Source organism: Ambystoma mexicanum, chromosome 6q (genome assembly GCF_040938575.1).
Source record: "Ambystoma mexicanum isolate Mex_15411 chromosome 6q, UKY_AmexF1_1, whole genome shotgun sequence".
Classification (NCBI taxonomy): Eukaryota; Metazoa; Chordata; class Amphibia; order Caudata; family Ambystomatidae; genus Ambystoma; species Ambystoma mexicanum.
This window is the reverse complement of record NC_090937.1, coordinates 294,014,806-294,035,779: the sequence shown is the minus strand read 5'-3', so window position 1 is coordinate 294,035,779 and position 20,974 is coordinate 294,014,806. Positions and strand designations below refer to the sequence as shown.

General features: G+C 46.7%; 1 protein-coding gene across 1 annotated transcript in view; it reads left to right on the top strand.

The window, feature by feature from the left end:
- The window catches only part of SMC2 (structural maintenance of chromosomes 2), a 938,385-nt gene that overhangs the window by 835,628 nt on the left and 81,783 nt on the right, over positions 1 to 20,974 (top strand). The gene's annotated exons all lie outside the window — the stretch shown is intronic.

The following is a 20,974-nucleotide window of genomic DNA, read 5'->3' as shown; positions in this document are numbered from 1 at the left end:
CCTGGCCTCACACTCTTCCCACAGATTACCAACTACTTAAGCAAATAGAACTATGCACACCATAAAGAGTCAACTGTCCAATATACCACTAACACTCCTCTGATAATAGCCTTCACCAATCTCTTACCATACACCTTGCAGGAGAGAAACCTGAGACTCCGAGCAAGACTGCCCCAGATCTGCGGACCTAAAACCAATAGTATCAGATCCTCAGACTCCCATCTCAGGCATACTACCCACGCTACTGCCCACACTCCAGTCATACCATCCACTGAAACCTCGCAAACACAGACCCACATCTTTGCCCACTTTCCTCGCAATCACACCAGAACTAACCACTCGAAACAAACCCCCCTCCCCAAGGGCAGAACAGAACGACAATAATTTCAGGAGCCCTTATCAACACTAAATACCTTATGGCGCATACTTCTGAAATTGCAGGCATACTCTCTAGTGACTATCTAGACATTCTGGCTGTTAATGAATCCTGGTTACATGATGCAGCAGGTCCAGTCCTATTGTTAGCTATACCAGACAACTATCACATACTGAGGGTTGACAGGCCCAATTCCAAAGGTGGCGGCCTTGCTATCATTGCCAAAACTAAACTGCCATTAAGGCTAGCCACCCTCCCCCCGGAATCAAATCCTGTGAACGGCTCGCAGCTAAACTCTCCATCTCCAATAATAGTACACTAACCATCCTTTTAGTATATAGACCTCCCGTTCCAATAGGGACTTTTGAGAAGATCTCTCCAGCCTTCTCTCCAACGACATCAAGGACACCTCACAGCTCCTATTGTTAGGAGACTTCAATCTGGGCATCAATGACCCCCGAGGACAAACAGGCCTAATCCATTGAAACTATCCTGACTGAACACGGCCTGACCCAAAAAGTATTTCCTCCTACTCACATGAAAGGGCCAATACTAGACTGGGTAGCCAATTTGAACTGTTCTACCACCCAAAATAACCCCTCAACACTGGACCGACCACCACCTTATTACTTTCTCGTCCTCAATAGAGCCCCAAAAACAGAAAAACATTGATATAGCACCACCTCTACCAACCAGAAGCAAAAAAGATATCGCCACTGATGAATTACTTCCTCTCCTCCTACCTATCCTCTTTAATTACCAATAATACCGACCCAAACGCATTAGTAGAGACCTTTAACAACACTATGACCAAGGATCTTGACACTATTGCGCCAGTCAAACTATGCAAAGGCAAACAAATCTCACACTTTAAGACCTGGTTCACACCCCAACTAAAAGAATTACGACTTCAAAAAAGGAAACCTGGCGTCACTCCCCCACGGTCGAAAACAAAGCCCTGCTAACCAATCTTGCTAAACTGTACAAGAAAGAAATAATCCTTACCAAAGGAATGCCTTCAATGAAAGAATCACTAAGGCCAACTCTAACACTAAGGAGCTTTTCATCATTCTGCGTGAAATGGAAAATCCTATTCCACCCACAGATAATATCGCAAAAGATAAACAATAGTGCACTAGCATCCAAAATGCCTTATCTAACAAAATAGTCAATCTGCAGACTAAAATAGCTAATAAAAAAAAAAGCATCTTTGTGCTCCACTGAGACGCAACCTACCCCACCTATTGCTACCCCTAACAGTGATGCACCTTTCAGATTTACCAATATTTCCGTACTGGAAACTGAAAAGGTCATACTATCCCTGAAGCCCTCTAATTGCCAGGGCGACAGCTGCCCAGCACAAATTAAGAATGCAGCTAGAGATTTAGCACCTTTCATCATCTCTAAGCTAATCGGCGCTTCCTTCAATTCGTGCACTGTCCCAATCAACCTCAAACAATCTTGGGTGCTGCCACTCCTTAAACAGACCCTAGATCCGGCCATCCTCACTAATTATAGACCCATTACAACGGTCCCATTCCTCTTCAAAATCATTGACAGGTTAGCCTACCTCCGAATCCAAAGTTACCTTGAGGCCAACCTCCTACTAGGCTCGTGCCAATCCGGCTTCAGACCACAACACAGGACTGAAACGGCCCTAATTGATCTAAAGACTCAAATCGACGAGTTGAAGGACAAAGGTAAACAGCTATGCTACTCCTCCTCGACCTATCGGCAGCTTTTGACTTGGTGTGTTATGTGAACACCTAGCATCAGCTGCACACTTCTCGAGTGATGCTATAGCCTGGGTACGATCCTTCCTAGCTAACCGTACGATGAGATTTCTCCCCTTCAGCTTCAGCAGACCCAATCAAATTACCTGTGGTGTTCCACAAGGTTCATGTGTCTCACCGACAATGTATGACATATTTACCAAGCAATCTTCGACAAACTTGACAGGCTGGGTGTCACATATACCAATTATGCTGATGACACCCAGATCCTCGTACCCTTATCGGGCAGCTTCGTTGAAGACACAGCTCTGGTAAATAGGATATACCTCCTCATTCAGGCATGGATGGTCTCTGCCTGAATGACGACAAAACTGAGATCCTGATCCTGGGTTCTGACTCCAACCTAAAGAAACTCGGCCCGATTACGTCGCATTCAATATTGATGGCAATATAATCAAAGTAGTAACTGAGGTAAAAACCCTAGGCTTTTACCTCGACGCTACACTTACACTAAAAGCTACAAGTTAGCTCCATGGCTTCTTATAAAGCTTATACTTGTAAACTGATTAGGGCGTGCAGACGCTTCTTATCCAAAGCCAGCTGCATCACGCTTGCCAATGCATTAATGTCGTCTAAACTAGACTACTGTAATGCCCTCCATGTAGGCGCTAACAAAAAAATCCCAAACAAAATACAAATATTATAAAATAATGCCTTGAGAGCAGCTCTGAATATTCCCCGCAGAGAGCACATATCTAACTTCAGAAGAGACCAACACTGGTTAAAAATTAGCGACAGGATATTCCTCAAAACGGCATCCCTCGCTTTCAAATGCCTTGAAAATGCCGCACCTCCCTATCTTTCTGCCAGACTGACCAGAACCAGAAAAATCTCCTCTCACCATACTAGTTCTGACCACATCTGCCTAGAAATTCCAAGATTTAGACTTGCCAAAGCGGGCGGTGGCAGCTTCCCAGTCAAAGCGGCTCTTTTGGCATACACTCCCCACTACCCTCAGAGTGGAACAGCCATACTCTAAATTTAGATGTAATTTACTGAGCTGGCTTCGCACTAAGGACATCTAGAAATCGTTCCACACCAAGGACATCTATTCACTTGTACTCCTGACCTCAGGATACTCTGTGATCCCATGTGTACTACACTATTGACCCCACTTTTGCACTGCACCTGTACCATACTACCTGCATTATGCACACCCATTGTATGCATTATAATTGTGTTATGCTATGTACCCACCATATCTGTTGTAACTAAGCTTTAAATATTCGTGTAACTGTTGCACCCAGCTACCTGAGGGTTTGCTGCACATTATCAAATAAATAAATAAACATGCATCAGCAACCTTCCCTTTGAGAGAGTGCAATTGTTACTCTTCCATGGATGAAGAGCTTACTAAAAAGACCTGCACTCAGACGACAAAGTCCTTGGTGGTGCTTACAAACTCCGCCATGAAGCCTTTTGCCCAGTCACAGCAAATAACTGAAAATTGGGCTAGATCCTTTGGTGGATTCTGGGGATTTCAGGACAGCAGGTCCCATCAGCCAGACCAGGTCCCCAGTCATTACAGGAGAAAGCAGCCACGCCTGACCACTAATTGGATTTTTAAGTCCCCCTCCTCTTCCTCAGCCTCTGAATCAGTGAAGTGATGTCCACATCCGGGTCCACAACTCCCCTGTGCGGGGAGCAGGCTCTGTTTTGGGACAATTAGCGTCTCCTATGCAGCAACTCATGGATCCTTTCCATTGTGTCCACAGGCTTGAAACTTCCTATACTGCCTCAACCTCTCTGCCCCCCTCCTCCCAATCCACCCTCTGACCCCGATCTCCCCCAAACCACTCATTCAGGTTGGCTCCCCAGCACTACTCTGAGAGATTGCCCAACTTCTCATGGGACTGGCAGTGGAGGCTGTTCCGGCCTCCAAGCAGGGCAAGGGCTTCTACAACAGGGTATTTGCAGTTCCCAAGAAGAACCAAGCTGGCATGAGGGTGGTGCGGAACCTTTTGGCCCTCCACCTTTTTTCCCCTCTAGAATGTTTCAAGATGGTGACACCGACCCATATTGTAGAGGCTCTGTGCGAGGGAGATTGTATGAGACCTCAAGGATGCCTACGTACACATCCCCATTTTCAACTGCACAGACGATTCCTTCATTTCAGAGATCGGACACCATTTCCAATACAGGGTGTTATCATTTGGCATAAATTCGGCTCCACGAAGTTCATGAACATTGTGGCGGCTATTTCAGGGTTGAGGCCCACCACCTCTACCCATACCTGGCCAGCTGGCTCGTCAGGGCCAGCATGCCAGAGAGAGCCCAAGAGTTTTCTAAGAGGCTAGCAGACGTTCTACACCATCTTACATTTTCAATCAATGTGAAGAAATCTCAGACGGTCCCGCTCACGTTACTGTATTCCTGTGCTCCAGGTGAGATATGGTGGCTCATCGGGTTTCCTGTACATATGAAAGGATTCAGGACATACAGAAAGCATTGCTGCACTTCGTACACAAGCATGAGACATCTGGGTGGTGGTTTCAGCACTTGCTAGGGGTCAGAAACGAGAGGCGGACACAAAGTGGTAGTGTTCAACATCTGACCTCTTCATTGAAAGAAAAGAGTTGGATACATGCCTTTCAATGAATTGCCTTTCTCCTACAGATTCCTCATCTAATAGCCTCACCCAGCTCTGCTGCTCGGAAAAATCTTCGGCAGGGGGCGTTGTGGAACACGACTCAGCAGTTGATCCGTCTTGCCCGGTGCTCGCTTGTCGACTCTGGACGTGATGTGGGGCATCATATATATACAAGTTCCTTTTTTCCTCAAGCTCTGCTCTGAGGAATGCAGCGTTATCGAGTCTTCAACTCATTTTTGACATATTCTCGTCAGATTAGCTTTTTTTCTTGACCGCTAGATATGATATGATAGTTTATTTATATAGCGCCTATACACAATGTGTTTCAAAGCGCTTCAAGGCAAGGAAGGGAACAAGGGAAAATACGACGACATTCTTACAGGCCATGAACAGTAAGGATGTGAAATTAACTATCGTACTCGGCCTGACGACATTTCAGATAGTAAGGGAGGGGGAGAGTGGGAAGGAAATGGAAACACAGGCGACTACCGTACTAGGCCTGGCAACGTTTCAGATAGTGCTGGAGGGAGGGGGGACAACAGTAAGGGGATTGGGTGAGCGACAGAGGAGGGTTCTATCATAGTAGGTCTATGGACAATTCTGATAGAGTAAGATGTTGGCGCCTCAGATTTCAGGTTTTAAAAGGTGCACTGACAGCCACTCTAAAATGTCGGTGACCGACCCGCACAACATGTGAACCTGAATCATTGCTTGTGCAGGCAGCCAAACTTGTGTTGGGCCGACTGCCATCAATCTCCTGCGCAGTCCACTGTCTGGTCCACTGAGGCTGAGGCCGAGACCAAGGGGCCCACCCCCTAAAAATAAAAAGAGAAACATCGGCGTAAGATGAAGAAGCGGCCCCACTCGTCCTCGTCTCATAGGAAAAGGCGCCACCGGCACCAACAAGATTCCGATGCTACGTCATAGAGAGGTAAGCTATCAGCTGGGCTGACCTCTGTGCAGGAGTGGGAGGAGTGTAAAAACCAGATGCTGGTTATGTTTGAAAAACGCACTGCTGCAGGTGCGGGTGCACCCCCCAAGCAGCAGGCCTCGGTGGCAGCACCAGCGCTCTGCACCCCCAACCCCACGCAAGCCCTTTTGCCGACACCAGTGGTGTCAGGAAAGCCTTCAGGCTCAATGCAGAGAAAGGAACCTAAACCTTCGATGCCAGGGCCTTCTGGGGAGCCGCAGGATTCAGGCGTCTCCAGCCCATTTTCGGTGCCCAAGCCCCATTAGACACTGACAGTCATCCCATCGACGTCGAGGGATAAAGCCCTAGGCGGTGACATCAGTGTCTGTTCTTTAGTCCCACTCTCCAGGGCCAATTTCTTCATTTCTATGGCGTCCGGTTCTATGGCGTCCATCTTTGACACACACGTTGGAGATGACGAAGGAGACATCGATCCTGTGTATGCAGTGACGGGGAGCGTCGACTATTTCGACGTCCAGGCAGATCTCCTGGCGTTGGCACAAGAGCTCCATGACGCCAGCAGGCTGGACACACCCCCAGCAGAGCCAGCCTTACACCCACACCAAATTTCGGGCACTAGTGAATAGGGTGGTTGATACTTTAGGGCTGAATGCTGTGGCAGTGCCAGCCCAAGGATATGCATTCCACCCCCACAATCCCCCCCCCCCACCCCTCCCTAGGGAAATGTAAGGAGTCCAATATTCCTGCCAAATCGCTGGGCCTAGCTGCGCAGCCGGCCAAGCCTGCTTTCAGCTTTCCTCTAGGGGCAGGAGGCTACGGGCGTTGTGCCCTATGGCAGTAGGTTGCAGCTCCCACAGACGGGGTAGGGGGCAGAAGCATTTCTCGTGTTCCGGAAGGGGGCCGTGGGGCATCCAAAGGCCAGCAAGCAGCGTTGGGGCGAGTCTGCCCTCTAAGGCGCTTTGGCTTTCCCCTCCCACGACTTATGGAGAATGAAAGCTGTAACTCGCTGTTCAATGTATCTGACATATGCAAAGAGATATTCTCTCTGTCGACCTTTGAAACAATATCTGATTGACACACACACTGCTTATACCTTCTGTAGATGGAGCACAGATACATTTACATAATGCCAAAAGCTTTTCTTTTTCTTTAGCCAAATGCAGAAACGCAAGAAAGCCAAACATACGTAGACCAAGCTTGCAACTGCTTTATTGCAACTTATCATAAGAAGCTACCGGAACCTATAGGGCTCTATTGCAACTAACCTCTAAGAAGATATTGGAACCCATAGGGAAACCATAGAAGGACAGTAGTGAATGCACATGAGACCACAGGCCTCAAATACATGGAGGGAGAGATACAGCAGCACGAAGGAGAGGGACAGTGTTTGCAGCCAAGCACATGGACGGATGGAAAATTCCTGATTCCCGAGGCAGTGAGCCACCTGCAAGTATTCAGAATAAAAACCTCATAATTGTAGACAGGAGAGCTTTGTTTTGCGATCTTCACACACGTGACCCAGCATAGCCGAATAATGGCTATTTACTCATGGTGAGAAGAGGAGCAGTTCCCAGCGAAGCAGAGAAGATGGATACATGCATTGCCCACCAAAACCTGCAACCTGAAGGCACTCTCTCAGGCTGGATGATCAGACCAGTGGCAACAATGGGTACACGTAGGCCTTCTCATTACCTTGAAAAGGTACACCGAACTCTGTGAACAGAATAGGGTCCCAGGCCTGAGAGGACGCGTTTTAGCTAATCCAGACGCTCTGATCATGGGGTGGTGTAGAATGTTGCACAGGCCAATGGTCTTCGTGTGACCCTGCAACAATGTGAAAGATAGGTTTTTGGGGGAAGTCTGTCATGATGCCTACCCCCGGAGCATCAGGCCAGGCCCAGCACCCCCGGAAGCAGGCATCATGCCCTCGGGTAAAAGCCCAGCGGCCCCTTATAAGGGACTCTTTGGACTCAGTCCTGGCGCCTTTGGCGCCAGGCTCATGTTGGACATCAGTCCTGGCGCCATAGGCGCCAGGCTCATAAAGGGAGGTGTTTTGTGCACTTACCTGATGCAGACCATGCTGCACGCTTCAGGCCTCCCTGAGACCTGAAAGGGACTATTTTTTCATAGGGACTATTTTTTCACTCTGGCGTGGCCAGGGAAGGATACATACCTAGTTGGGGAAGGATACATACCTGGGACTTCTTTGGAGGCTATTTAAGCCACGCCCAGACAGCAGCTCATGCTTCGCGTTGTTCTGCTTCTTGCAGCTTAACGCTCACCGTGTCTGCTCCTGCTCCTGTACTACAGCCACGCCCGTCTTGAACCTGGAAGACCTGCAAGGAAGGAAGAGAAGAGAAAGGTGAAAACCAAGGATTATTTCAAGCTTCTTACCTGCATCCGGAATCTTCTCGCCAGCATCCCTGAAGGAAGACTTCAATTTAAAAGCATTGCGTTGCTCGCTGCAGCGCCACGCTTCACTCACCTGTCCTGTCCTCGAGACATCTCCCGGCTCCATCGCGGCTGTCGGCATCGGACGCCACATCTCTGCACCTAGGGGAGAGAGGAAGAAACAAAGGTGAGCAGAAGGACACACAGAAGGAAAGCCTGATTAACAGCCATAATACTTACCGGCTTTTCTTCCACATTTCGGCTCGGCGCCGCCCCGTTGGCAGGTACCGTACCCCGGCCCCTATGGGGAAAGGACTAGAGACATTTCAGAGGAATGATAAGGACATCTAGAGGGATCGCCCTCATTACTACTCACCTCGGCAGGTTAACCCCTCGACGCATCGCCTTCATTCTGCACCTGAAATAAAGGACAGATCACAGGTGAGAAAGACAGCATAAAGGGGGCCTCACTTGAACTTTGAACTTTCATACTTACGGCGCATCGCTCAGGAAAGTCAAGTGGATTTTGCCAGCGCCATTCTGAAAACCAGTGAAGTAACTGGACGAACGCGCGCCCCTGCACCAGAAGCAGGATGGGAGTTCAACCTTCCAAACCATAAGGTGAGCTTAAACCGGGTTTGGAGGAATAGAGAAGAATGGAGGGGGAAAGAGGGGAGCTAGCACACCATTCTGCAGACTGTTAATCCCCTTTCTCATCTGCAGAAGGATATTCCTACGGGCCAAGGAAGCACGATTTGGAGGTCCTGTCCAATTGGTGTTCCGGGTCCTGTGCATCACGCTAGAAGAGGCCGCAGTAATCCAGACTAGATCAGCGCCCCCGTGGGAACCAGGTGGGCGTTACAAGTCTCAGGAGAAGCCAACTAACATGTTAGACCAATGAGGACCCACATGTGTAAGGGCTCTATAGGTAATGGACCCGAGCTAACCCATTGGGATACCCCTTAGGTTTTTTGGGATGGAGTTGATGTTTGTGACCAGAGTACAAAAACGGGTTGACACAAGCACAGGAGCTGTGATTGCTGGAGATTTGCGATTTCCTGTATGATCCCTGTCTATTGGAGAATAAAGACAGTAAACTTTGCCCCATGGCCGAGTCTGTTATTTCCATGGAAGGTTTTGATTGGCCTTAGATACTCTGCTGACTTGTGATATAATCAATGCGAGTCCCGCCCCCCCCTCTTGCCTCCCCACACCCTAGTCTTCTGACATACTATTACAATGCCCTTCTTAAAGGAAACCACTGGACAGACCCCCCACCACCTCCTCCAAACCAACCGGGACAGGTGCTCCAGGAAGAACTGCAAGCCCTGTTGTAGAAGGGTGCCGTGGAAGAGGTACCTCCCGAGCATAGAGGATCGGCTGATATTTGCAGTACTTCTGGTACCCAAGAAAGGAGAAGATATTCATCTGATTTTGGACCCTAGGGCCTTGAACAAGTTGCTGAGGAGACAAATTCAAGATGGTGACGTTGAGAGAGATTCTCCACGCTCACGAATTGCAGGACTGGTTATTGTCAATAGACCCACGGGACGCTTATTTCCATGTGCTGATGCATCGCAAGCACAGGCAGTTCCTGAGGTTCATCATAGGGGACAACCACTATCTGTTCAAGGTGCTTCCCTTTGTGTTGACCTCCGCTCCAAGGGCCTTCACCAAGCTCATAGCAGTAGTCGCAGCTCACCTCAGGAGATCCACTGTCCACGTATTCCCATACCTGGGTGACTGGCTGATCCGAGGGAAGTCGGTGGAGCGGGTTTTGTCAAACTTAGGGGTCACATGCTCTCTCCTCCACAGGCTGGGCGTCTCCCTGAATTTGAAGAAGTCCCATGTGACACCGACCCAGAGGCTCCAGTACATCGGGGCAGTCCTTGACCCCTAGAAGGGAGCCAACAGCATTGTGCAGATGGTGAACCTGTTCTGGAACCACGCCGCCTTACCAGCAGCTTCCTTCCTCCGCCGATTAGGCCTCATGGCATCCTGTATTTTTCTAGTGCCAGATGCCAGGCTCGGAAACCTCTCAGATTCCCTCTGGGTGTCCAGGTCCATGGTCGGCCTTGGTTGGTGGGCCGACAGCAGCAATCTCATGGCCCGGGGGAACCCTTATGACCTCTGTGGCCACTCTGGTCATGGATACCTCTCTGAAGGTTTGGGGTCCTCACTGCGAGGATTTCCAGGTGAATGACCTTTGGTCAGCAATGGAAGCCGGGTGGCACATCAACAGGCTGGAGTTGTGAGCCATCAGGTTGGCCCCGAGGGCTTTCTCCCCGCCTCTGAAGGGGAAGCATATCCTGATTCTGACAGATTATACAGTGGCCATGCACTACCTGAACAAGCAAGGTGGTGTGCGCTCCCTACCCCTTTGCAAAGAGGCGATGCAGTTGTGGTTCTGGCTATTGGAGAACCAGATCTCGGTCTCAGCAGTTCGCATGGCGGGGACAGAGAACAGTTTTTTGGATGCTCTGAACAGACACAGCATAGTCTCACACGAGCGGGAAGTGTTCCAGAAAGTCCTATAGGATGTCTTCTAGCGCTGGGTTACCCCCATCAGTTTACCTGTTTGCCACAGAGTCCAAGGGGAAGGGCAGACAGTTTTGCTCGAGGGAATTCCCAGTGAGCAGCGCGCTAGGGGACGCGTTACTTGTGGATTGGACCTTCCCTCGCCACTGCGCCTTCCCTCAGATTCCCATGTTCTCCAGCATTGGATCTTTCATGGATTCAGATGCTTGAATATTCCCCGTCAGACTGGGAATACTCAGTGATTAAAATAATTATTACATTTTGTTTTAATATACATCCATTATAACATAGAGAATGCATGTTAATACCCCATTATGGCCTATGAGTCATTCCATTGTGTGGTCCCTCCACCTCACTTTGGCCCTTTATGGCCCCAACCATTGAGGTGGCAGGGGTTAAGCTCCGCCCCAGTCAACCATCTTCAGATTTTTCACTTCAGTCTGACAAAGGGAATCCTCCAGCTCTCTGAGCTTTCGAATATTTTTCTCCTTTTTTGTGTAGTTTATATTCTTGAAATATATTCTACTGCTTTCCCCTGTTTAGGGGCTATCTATTCTGAACTTTTGGGCTCCGAAATCTTTTTTCTTGCCCCAAAATTGAGTGAATTTCTCCTCAGCATGGCTGAACTTCAGGCTGCCAAGAAGCCTTCCCTGGTCAGGGACTGCACGAGGTGCAGGAAGAAACTGGTCTACATGAAGGATCCACATGACCACTGCATCTACTGCCTGTACCCTCATGACCTCAATAAATGTGACATTTGCAGGTCTTTTTCCACCAAAACCCTGCAAGACAGACACAGGAGACTTCTGTTGCATCTAGAAGCCAAAGATCTGTTCTCTGACGAGGAGTCTGCCAAAACAGCTCCTGTACTTTCTAGTAAACCATCTGAGAGACAAACTTCTAAGAGAAGGGCTCTTCAGTGGAAATGAGTTCCTCTCCCACTCAAGAGTAAGCGAAAGCTGGAAACCAGTTCTCCCATGCCTCCCTTGGGCTCTGGAGGCCACAAGATGCGGTATCCTGAAGAAAAATCACCTCCAAAGGTAAGGAGGCGTTTTAAGAAAAAACGGGGGGTGCAGTCATCCACGGAGAAGCAGTCTACGAGCGGCAGCAAAGATGGAGGTCCGTTGACGACCAAGCTGTCGACGACACTCCAAACCTCATCGTCCACGACCGAATCCTCGTTGTCGAAGTCAACGTCGACAGATAAGGGCAATCAACAATCTTCAAAGTCTTCATCCACAAAGCCGTTGTCCACGAGGCCACCGTAGACGAAAGCACTGTCGACGACATTGCAAGCTTCGTCTACGGAAGAAATGGGGCCCAAAACGCCCCTCACGGACGCCACTGAAAGACCATCCAAGGAGAGCAATCTCTCAAAGCCTATGGAAGCAATGCCTCCTGTTTCAGAAGCTCCTGAGCTGGTTGGAGCACAATAATCTCCTTTAAAAGAGATGGCAGAACTCCCTGACTTCATTCTTCAAGAGGAGATCTCGGACACAGAATTTGTTGGTGAGCAACCTTTTATCACCCCAAAGGAACACAGCCCTCCCTGGCAGCTGGCTACAGAGGTCATTGGCGATCCTTATGACCCTGCGCTCATGGAATCGATGCAAAGGATTATTGATGAATTCAACAGACGTCAAGAAGAAAAGAATAGGTCATCTGTACCGAAGGAGTCAAGATCCCCCCCAGAGGGACTTCTCACCTCGGCATAGCATGCCAAGACACTCCCTTTCCAGGAGTAGACCATAGAAAAGAGCACGATCGCATGAGCCTTTAGGCAGATCCAGGAGCAGGACACTCAGTGATTCACCAACAAGGGCCCCGTCTCCAGCATAGTCACAGACCACGATCTCCTGTTCGAGATCCAACTATGGTGTCATAGTCTGTGTCAAGCTCAGATTGGCACGAGGACCCGTTCAGGGATTTCTCTGACCCTGAGGAATGTGAGATCAGACAGGAGCCTGATGGTCCTAGCAAATGGGACGATTATATCGTTGAGAAGCCCAGAAAGAGACTCCAGGTGATTCTTCACCACTGGACGATTTAGTATCGTTTCATACTATTATTGGCAAAGCTGCAGACTTGTTCAAATTACAAGTTACATCGGAAGAGAAGAAGTCAGTGCTTTGAGCACAGGGACAAGCATAGAAGAACGGTTACCACCATTCCTCTTCTCAACACCATATGGGAGTCTGGGTCGAAGATACTGGCCATGCCATTATCCACACCTGCTCTGCTTCAAGACGTGAGAAGAAATGCAAGGCACCAGATTCAGCACCGCTTTGTCTAAGGGGTCGTACTAAGCCAGATTCGGTCATCACAGTAGCGGCCAGAAAGAAGTTAGCCAGCCCTTCATCATCACTGTCGGCACCGCCAGACAAGGAAGGTCGTAAGTTAGAGGCCATGGGTAGAAAGGAATCTTCCTCAGCATCTCTCACTATTAGAGCGGGCAACGCGCAAGCCATGACAGTTAGGTTTGACCTCGAGCTATGGTTTTGTATGTCGAAACTGACAAAACATCTACCTGTGGCTCTTCAGGAAGAAGCCAGGTCAATCATAGCAGACGGAGAGGCTACTTCAGATCACATGATCGATGCAGCAGTTGATGTGGCTGAGTCAGGCTTCAGCAGATGGCCCACGGCACTGTACTAAGGAGACAGGCCTGGATGAAAGCTACGAATTTCAGACCTAAGGGCCAAGCACAAATATTGGACATGCCTTTCGATGGGCAAGTGTTATTTGCTAAGAAGATTGATGACCACCTAAAAGGACTAAAGATGGACACAGCACAAGCCATCAGTTCCTTAAAGGATAAAGATAAGGACCATATTTCTTTTCGCCCTTTTCGAGGCTCATCCTCGATATACAGAGGATATAATCGTTCTTCCTATGGTCAAAAGAAGCAAGGAAACACATTCTAGGACACAATACCAATCCTCCAACCTGTATTCCTAGAGATGAAGGCGCGGCTCTGCCTAAGGTAAAGCCCAGAACAAACAAAATGGACAGACCAGGTCTTCCCCCTCAACGTCACACTCCTGTAGGGGGTACGGGGGGTGCTAAGCACATTTTTTCAACGCTGGCATTCGATAACATCGGACAAGTGGGTGTTACAGATGGTCCACGAGGGTCACACCATAGAATTCTTAGACCAACCTCCATCCCTTGCTCCCACCCCTTGCAAAGTGCATATGTTAAGGCACGTCATGTCCAAAGTTAAAAATTACTGCAGAAAGTAGCGATAGAGCCAGTTCCTTACCATCAGAAGGGAAGAGGTTTCTACTCCTGTTTCTTTCTGATCAAGAAGAAAAACGGCCAGTGGAGACCCATGTTGGATTTGAGAGCGCTCAACAAATCCATCAAACGCATCAAATTCAAGATGATATCCCTGCAAGGCATCCTACCGTGGCTAAACAGAGATGACTTCCTAGCCACTCTGGACTTGGAGGACGCATATTTCCACATTCCAATTCCCATTTTTGGACGACTGGTTGATAAGAGCAAGCTCCTCCAATCACGCTCGCTTGGCAATTTCGAAGACTATAAACCTCCTAAAAGGGTTAGGTTTTTCGATAAACAACATAAAATCCTGCCCAGTCCCCAGCAAGACAGTTGTCTTCCTGGGGGCGGAATTCGACACCAGCATTAGCAGGGTAAGACCGTCGGCAGACAGGGTAACAGCTATCCTCCGCTCAACCTCATGGTTCCTAGAAAAAGGGACAACCACGGTACGCTCTTTCAAATCCCTCCTGGCAATGATGTCCTCATGTATATTTCTCATACCAAATTGCAGACTTCGCATGAGACCAGTTCAGGAGGCCCTGGACCACTAATGGAAGCAAGGTATAGATTCATGGGAGGATGTAGTCCAGATACCTACTACAGTACACAAGGCACTTTGGTGGTGGAATACTCTGCGGAACCTGCTACAAGGAATGCCATTCCAGACACCATCATCTACCCTTCTCTTAAGGACAGATGCGTCCCTGTCGGGTTGGGGAGCTCACCTAGCGGACCTCCAAACTAAAGGGACTTGGTCAGCCCAGGAATCCCAGTTCCACATCAATTTTTAGAGCTCAGGGCGATACAGTGGGCTCTGAAAGCCTTCCTTCAAGTAGTAGCTGGACAGGTACTGATCGTCCAAACAGACAATACAACCTCCAGGCACTACACAAACAAACAAGTGGGCACGAAATCAGAGCTCTTGTCACCAGAAGCTCAACTGCTATGGGCATGGGCCTTGCACCACAGAGTCCAAATCAAGGCGGAACATCTCCCAGGAGTGGACAATGTCCTAGCGGACAAACTGAGCAGGGAGTACACGTCATCTCACGAACGGGAGCTAGACGAAAAGGAAGTCCAGCGGATTTTCTCCATATGGGGTCATCCACTGATCGACCTCTTTGCCACTAGAGCCAATAAAAAATGCCAAGAATTCGCCTCAAGGTACTCGGAACATCAGTCTGTAGGAGATGCTTTCTCAGTGGATTGGACAGGAAAATTCCTGGATGCCTCTCCCCCATTCCACTCATAGCGAGAATTCTATGCAGAATGAAGGAACAGAATTGCTCTATGATCCTAATAGCGCCGGACTGGGCGCGGGAAGATCTAGTACTTGACTCTACAGCATCTATCCCTATGGCCCCCGATTCGCCTCAAAGCGCATCAATATCTATTGACTCAGCAGAACCACAAAGTCCTTCACCACGACCCAGCAAGCCTCTCCCTCATGGCTTGGTTCCTGAGCAGCGTAAGCTTATGAATCTGACTCTCCCTGCAGATTGTTGGGACATAATCAGGGCCTCAAGAGCCTACTCTACAAGAATCACCTACGTCCGGAAATGGACTCGCTTCTCCAGCGCTTCATCTATCGGCCATAACAGCATACACGACGACTCCAAAAACAGTCATTAATCTCACTTCCGGCTGTCAAGGTCTTCCTGAAGGGGTTGATGCGTACTTACCCTCCTACGCCCTCAACAGTCCCAACCTGTAGTCTAAACACTGTTCTAACAGCTCTCATGGAACCCCCTTACGAGCCCATTCACAGATGTGACATGAAATTCTTATCTTGGAAAAGAGCTTTTTTGATAGCCATCACATCAGCCAGGAGAATCAGTGAGTTGCAAGCTTTGTCTTCAGAACCTCCTTTCACTTTTTCATAAGGACCGCGTCATTTTGAGAACACATCCTAAATTCCTTCCCAAGGTCTAATCGGAAATGACACTCGGAGCGTATTGTCCTACCGTCTTTCTTTCCGAATCATACCTCTGAGGCAGAAAGAACATTGCGTTCTCTAGATGTGGAAAGAGTTTTTAAATTCTACTTACAGAGGACTAAGGAGTTCCGCTCCTGAAACAGACTGTTCATTGCCTTTTCTGGTCGCACAAAAGGACAGCATATCCGCAAACAAGGTCTGGCACGTTGTGTGTCTCCTATGTATCACCCACTGTCATCAAGCTAAGGGCGATTCCAACCAGAGGGAGAGCGGCTTCAGTAGCGTTTCACGCAGGGGTAGCCTTGAAGGACCTATGCAGTGCCACTACCTGGAGCACTCTGCACAAGTTCGCTAAGCACTACTGCCTGGCAGAAGATGCCAACAACGAATCTGCTGTTGGACAGGCAGTGCTCCGTCACCTGTTTGCATAAGGTAGGACCAGCCTCCTTTCCCCCGAGTGTGTGTGTGTGTATATATATATATATATATATATATATATATATATATATATATACAGCCACGGTAGTGGCTGTGTAGTTATGGTTAAGTTGCTGTTTTTAGGAAGAGTACTTTGTGGGCAGCTTATAACTTCGCTCCCCCGGACGAATCAGCACTAAACTTTGCAAAAAAAAGTATATGGGCCACTCTGAATTTTCTTGCAAAGTTTGGTGATGTTTGGTCCAGGGGGGGAAAAGTTGTAGGGGGGGGGGTCCCAAAACGTCTTTTTTTCCCATAGACTGAATGGGGGAAAAACTTTGCACACGCCTACAGGCCAAACCGCTTGACAGATTTTCACCAAATTTGCGGCAGGTGCAGGAGCTTGATCCCAAAAGAGTGCTTTTGTAAATTTGGTGACAATCCATCCAGTAGTTTCCTTTAAAAGGACCAAAAAGTATGTCTCAGAAAATTAGTGAGATCTATGTCCGCTCCGCGGTCACACTTCCCTGTTCGCTCCGCGGACAAGAAATCTATTGGCTAATCCGTAGCGTAATGTCCACGGACATGTGACGCTTTCACTGATTGGTTGTGGAACAGCGTGAATTGCGTTATTCTTTTGCTGCGCCCGCCATCTTTTGTTCGTGTTTTCGTGTACGCGGATATCGCCGGTAACAAATATAAAACAAGACACCATTGAACTTGTTACACTTATGAAATACAGTTTCGGAAGGTGAACGTTAATGAGGTTGGGATGGGATGTGGCAGCAGGAATTCAAAAAGTGGTGTTTTATTGTCACCAAAGTCATACGGTAAATTGGAAGTTGATGCTCAATATACGGCAAAGAATTACTGCATCTGTTACAATGTATTTAGATTAATATTGTAGTCAGACTGGCGTCCTAGAGTTTGAAATCTGAGGCAGCCACCTGCACTTTTGATGGAAACAGCGGTTCTGCAAGTGTATGGGAGTAGCGGTTCTCATGAATGGATTCTCATATTATGTTGCAAAGTGAGAATGTATTTGCATTCTGAGTGAAGGTCACAAGCCTTGCTTTTTTGGTTGCGAGCTCAGTAGGCCCACGCATGCCACTAAACCCTAAGGGTCAATTGGTTTTTAACCTTGAGCGCAAGGGTAAATTAAGCCACAATGAAGGGAGTGATACCATTTGATAAGCTTATGTTTTAAAAATGTTTGTAAGGCACATGCAATATCAGTTCACGCAGAATCGTTGCTGCAAATGCATTGCTGTCTGACTTTATCCAGAACCAATGGAGGCAGTAAATATCATGTAAGTTTAATTTTAACGACTCTACATAGGACCGAGTTTAAATTTGTTATTACCAGAACAATAATTTGGACAATTTAACTGAAGTATTATTTTTCTGTGCAGTTGTCATTTTTTTTCACTTACGAAGAGTGCGGATTCTCCCCCTTTGCAGGCTATGACTAGACTTACCCATGTTCAACGCTAATATTTCTTCTTTAAAATCTCATTTTTGACCCCATCGCGTTGTGTATCACTTTGCACGTTCTTTTGGTCTTTTTTGAAATCATGAGATGTAATTTTTTGTTACTTGATCATTAATTTTAGCTTTGTAACTGAAGGACCATCTTTGAGAGTAGGTGTCATTTTTTTTAACTTATGGAGAGTGCAGATTCTCGGCGTTTGTAGCCCGTTACTAGATTTACCCATGTTCAACGCTAATATTTCCTTTAAAATGTAATGTATGACCACTTCGATTTGTGTATTAGTTTCCACATTCTTTTTGTCTTTTTTTAAATTGTTTGCTGAAGGCTGGGTATTCATACGTACTTTCTCTTAAATTTTTTCGACCAGCTACATCCTGCCTCACTGTGCTTGTCATGGATTTCAGATGCTGAGCAATGGCTTCTTTGGACGCCAGATGCAACTGATCGTGACCGGATGCCTGTCAGTCCCAATTTTATTGGATGATCGCGCCGGCCCCCTTTGTCCATACGCTGAACTGGTCATTAGGAGTAACATAACCTCCTTTATGGTGGTGTAGGCGAAGTCATGGCGACGTCTTGGAAATCACTGTGCGAACAAAGCCGTTGCTTTATCGAAAACGCATACTTTGTGTATGCGAAAAGAGCGTGTGCCTCACCATTAACATTTTCGATGACGCACATAGACACAATGTTACACTTTCATTGAAAATGGGAATAGTCCGATGGTCTCGAACAGTTTCTTGTGAAATAAAACTACTTTACACATTCTAAAATGTTAATGTTTTCTTTTAAGAAACAATGTATTATTTCAAAATGAAACGTGCTATGTCGCTGTATGTTCATTTTCAGGTTCTGCGTCACGGCATGTATTTTTCCTTTTTATAGGCTTCCATGGAAAGCAAAGAGGGGCCATGTATGGAACAACCACCTTCCCTTTCTATGGTGGCCATCTTGGAAAAGGATTTTGATTTGTAATATATATATATATATATATATATATATATTTTTTTTTAATATGTTTACACTGTGAAAGGTGGTTCCTAAAGGAACATTTACTTTGTTTACGGATGACGTTTTTTTTTGGTAGGACAGCTAATAAGGAAATTTGCGAACTGAAATGAGGAAAGCGGCCTCAAACAGCAATAGGAGGGGTAGGTGGACGGCGGAAAATGTTGCGCGTTTGTTATTTGTAAGGTAGAGGCAGTGTTTCTCATGCTCCTTCATTACAGCAGTGCTGCTGTTTCTTGGGGAGGATGGATGGTCTTAGCTGATGTCGTTTTCAGATAACTAGAACTTTTGCTAAAAGTATTTAATGTGTACTACATTGCTAATGGCTGACTACCAATACGTGTTGGAGCTGTGCAAGGGAAATGCTGAAAGTCGACGTTGGTACATCAATATAAAATGTAATTCCACACTGTTCACGAGGCATACATCTTACTGTTAAGTGTGTATGGATTCTCAGACACGTCACCGTGCTGTACGCCAGCATATGGTCCTGTGGCATTCTGTGCAAGGTGTGTAATTAAGTCAGAAATTACTTTACATTATGGTTACATGCCACTACTAAAAACCGATGACCTTTAGCAAAAAATCGTTCTTAAAGGGACAGTATGGTTAAGTTGCACTAATAACCTATGAAATTCAGTAAAAAAACGTTGTTAAAAGGATGTTATGGTTGCAAGTAAAATCTAAAACCCCCTGAAATTCGCCAGTTATGGTAAGCTAAGCAACCATAACTCGTGCCACCACCGTGCCCTGCTAAGACTAACACCCAGGACATCACTGATGACATGACAAATATCATTGATTACATCACTGATGACATCACATGTCTAGCTCCTTTTTTGTTCACTGCCATATTTAGGCCAGGTGGTTTTATTTACTGACAGTCAGAAACTTACCTTTCAAAAGGTATTACATTTGTAGATATTGCTATTCTCACATGTTGTTAAACTACTTACCTTAGAATTTAATCGCATTTTATGATGTACATATATAGGGGAAGAAGCAGGCCTGAAACACAGCAATCGTGTTTGTGCATGCATACAATTATGTAGATTATACACAGTTGCTAATGATACTGCCTCTTGTTTGCTTACTTTACTCTCCATATATAAGCCCCATATTTGTATGCATTGTAGTATATTTGTTTTGCGTGTATTAGTAGAAATATGTAGTAAGTGATGCATTATTATCTACTTAGTACATGTTTGAAAGTACGGAAAAAAGTCTAATACAGAAGCATTAACCGTTTTATTATAAAACTTTGGAAAATTACAAATATAGCACCTCTGTGGTGTATGCTGCAGCCAATACCTACATTTCTGTATGAGTAGGTTCCTATACTAGAAAGAACACTGCAATGGAATGTTCTTTAGGACACTACATTGCGTGATGAAGAATGTAGCTTATTTCACATCTCCCGATAATCCCATATACTTTTTTGCCAACATTACATTCACAACCCCTTGTATGAAAAGTAACTGCACATGTGATGTCATTGGTGATGTCATCAATGATATTTGTCATGCCATCATTGATGTCCTGGGTGTTAGTCTTAGCAGGGCACGGTGGTGGCGCGAGTTATGGTTGCTTAGCTTACCATAACTGGCGAATTTCAGGGGTTTTTAGATTTTACTTGTAACCATAACTTCCTTTTAATATTTTTTTACTGAATTTCATAGGTTTTTATTAGTGCAACTTAACCATAACGTCCCTTTTAACAAAGTTTTTTCACTGAGATATATATATATATATATAATGTTTTAACTGCTTGGTATTCTATTCAAGCATCGGAATCTATGAAAGATCCAATGCTGGAGAAGTCTTAGTTACTTACCTGTAACTGTATTTCTCCAGCATTGGTATCTTTCTTAGATTCACATGCGCCCACCCGCCTCCCCTGAGAGGCTGCTCCTACGCTCAGCACCCATCATACTGTAGTTCCTACTGTTCAAAATCTGAAGATGGCTGACTGGGGGCGGAGTTTAAGCCCTGCCACCTCATTGGTTGGGGCCATAAAGGACCAAAGTGAGGTGGAGGGACTACACAATGGAATGGCTGATGGGCCATAATGGGGTATTTACATGCATTCTCTATGTAATAATGGATGTATATTTTAAACAATGTAGTAATTTTAATCGCAGAGGATTCCCAGTCTGACAGGGAATATTCAAGCATGTGAATCTATGAAAGTTACCAATGCTGGAGAAATACAGTTAC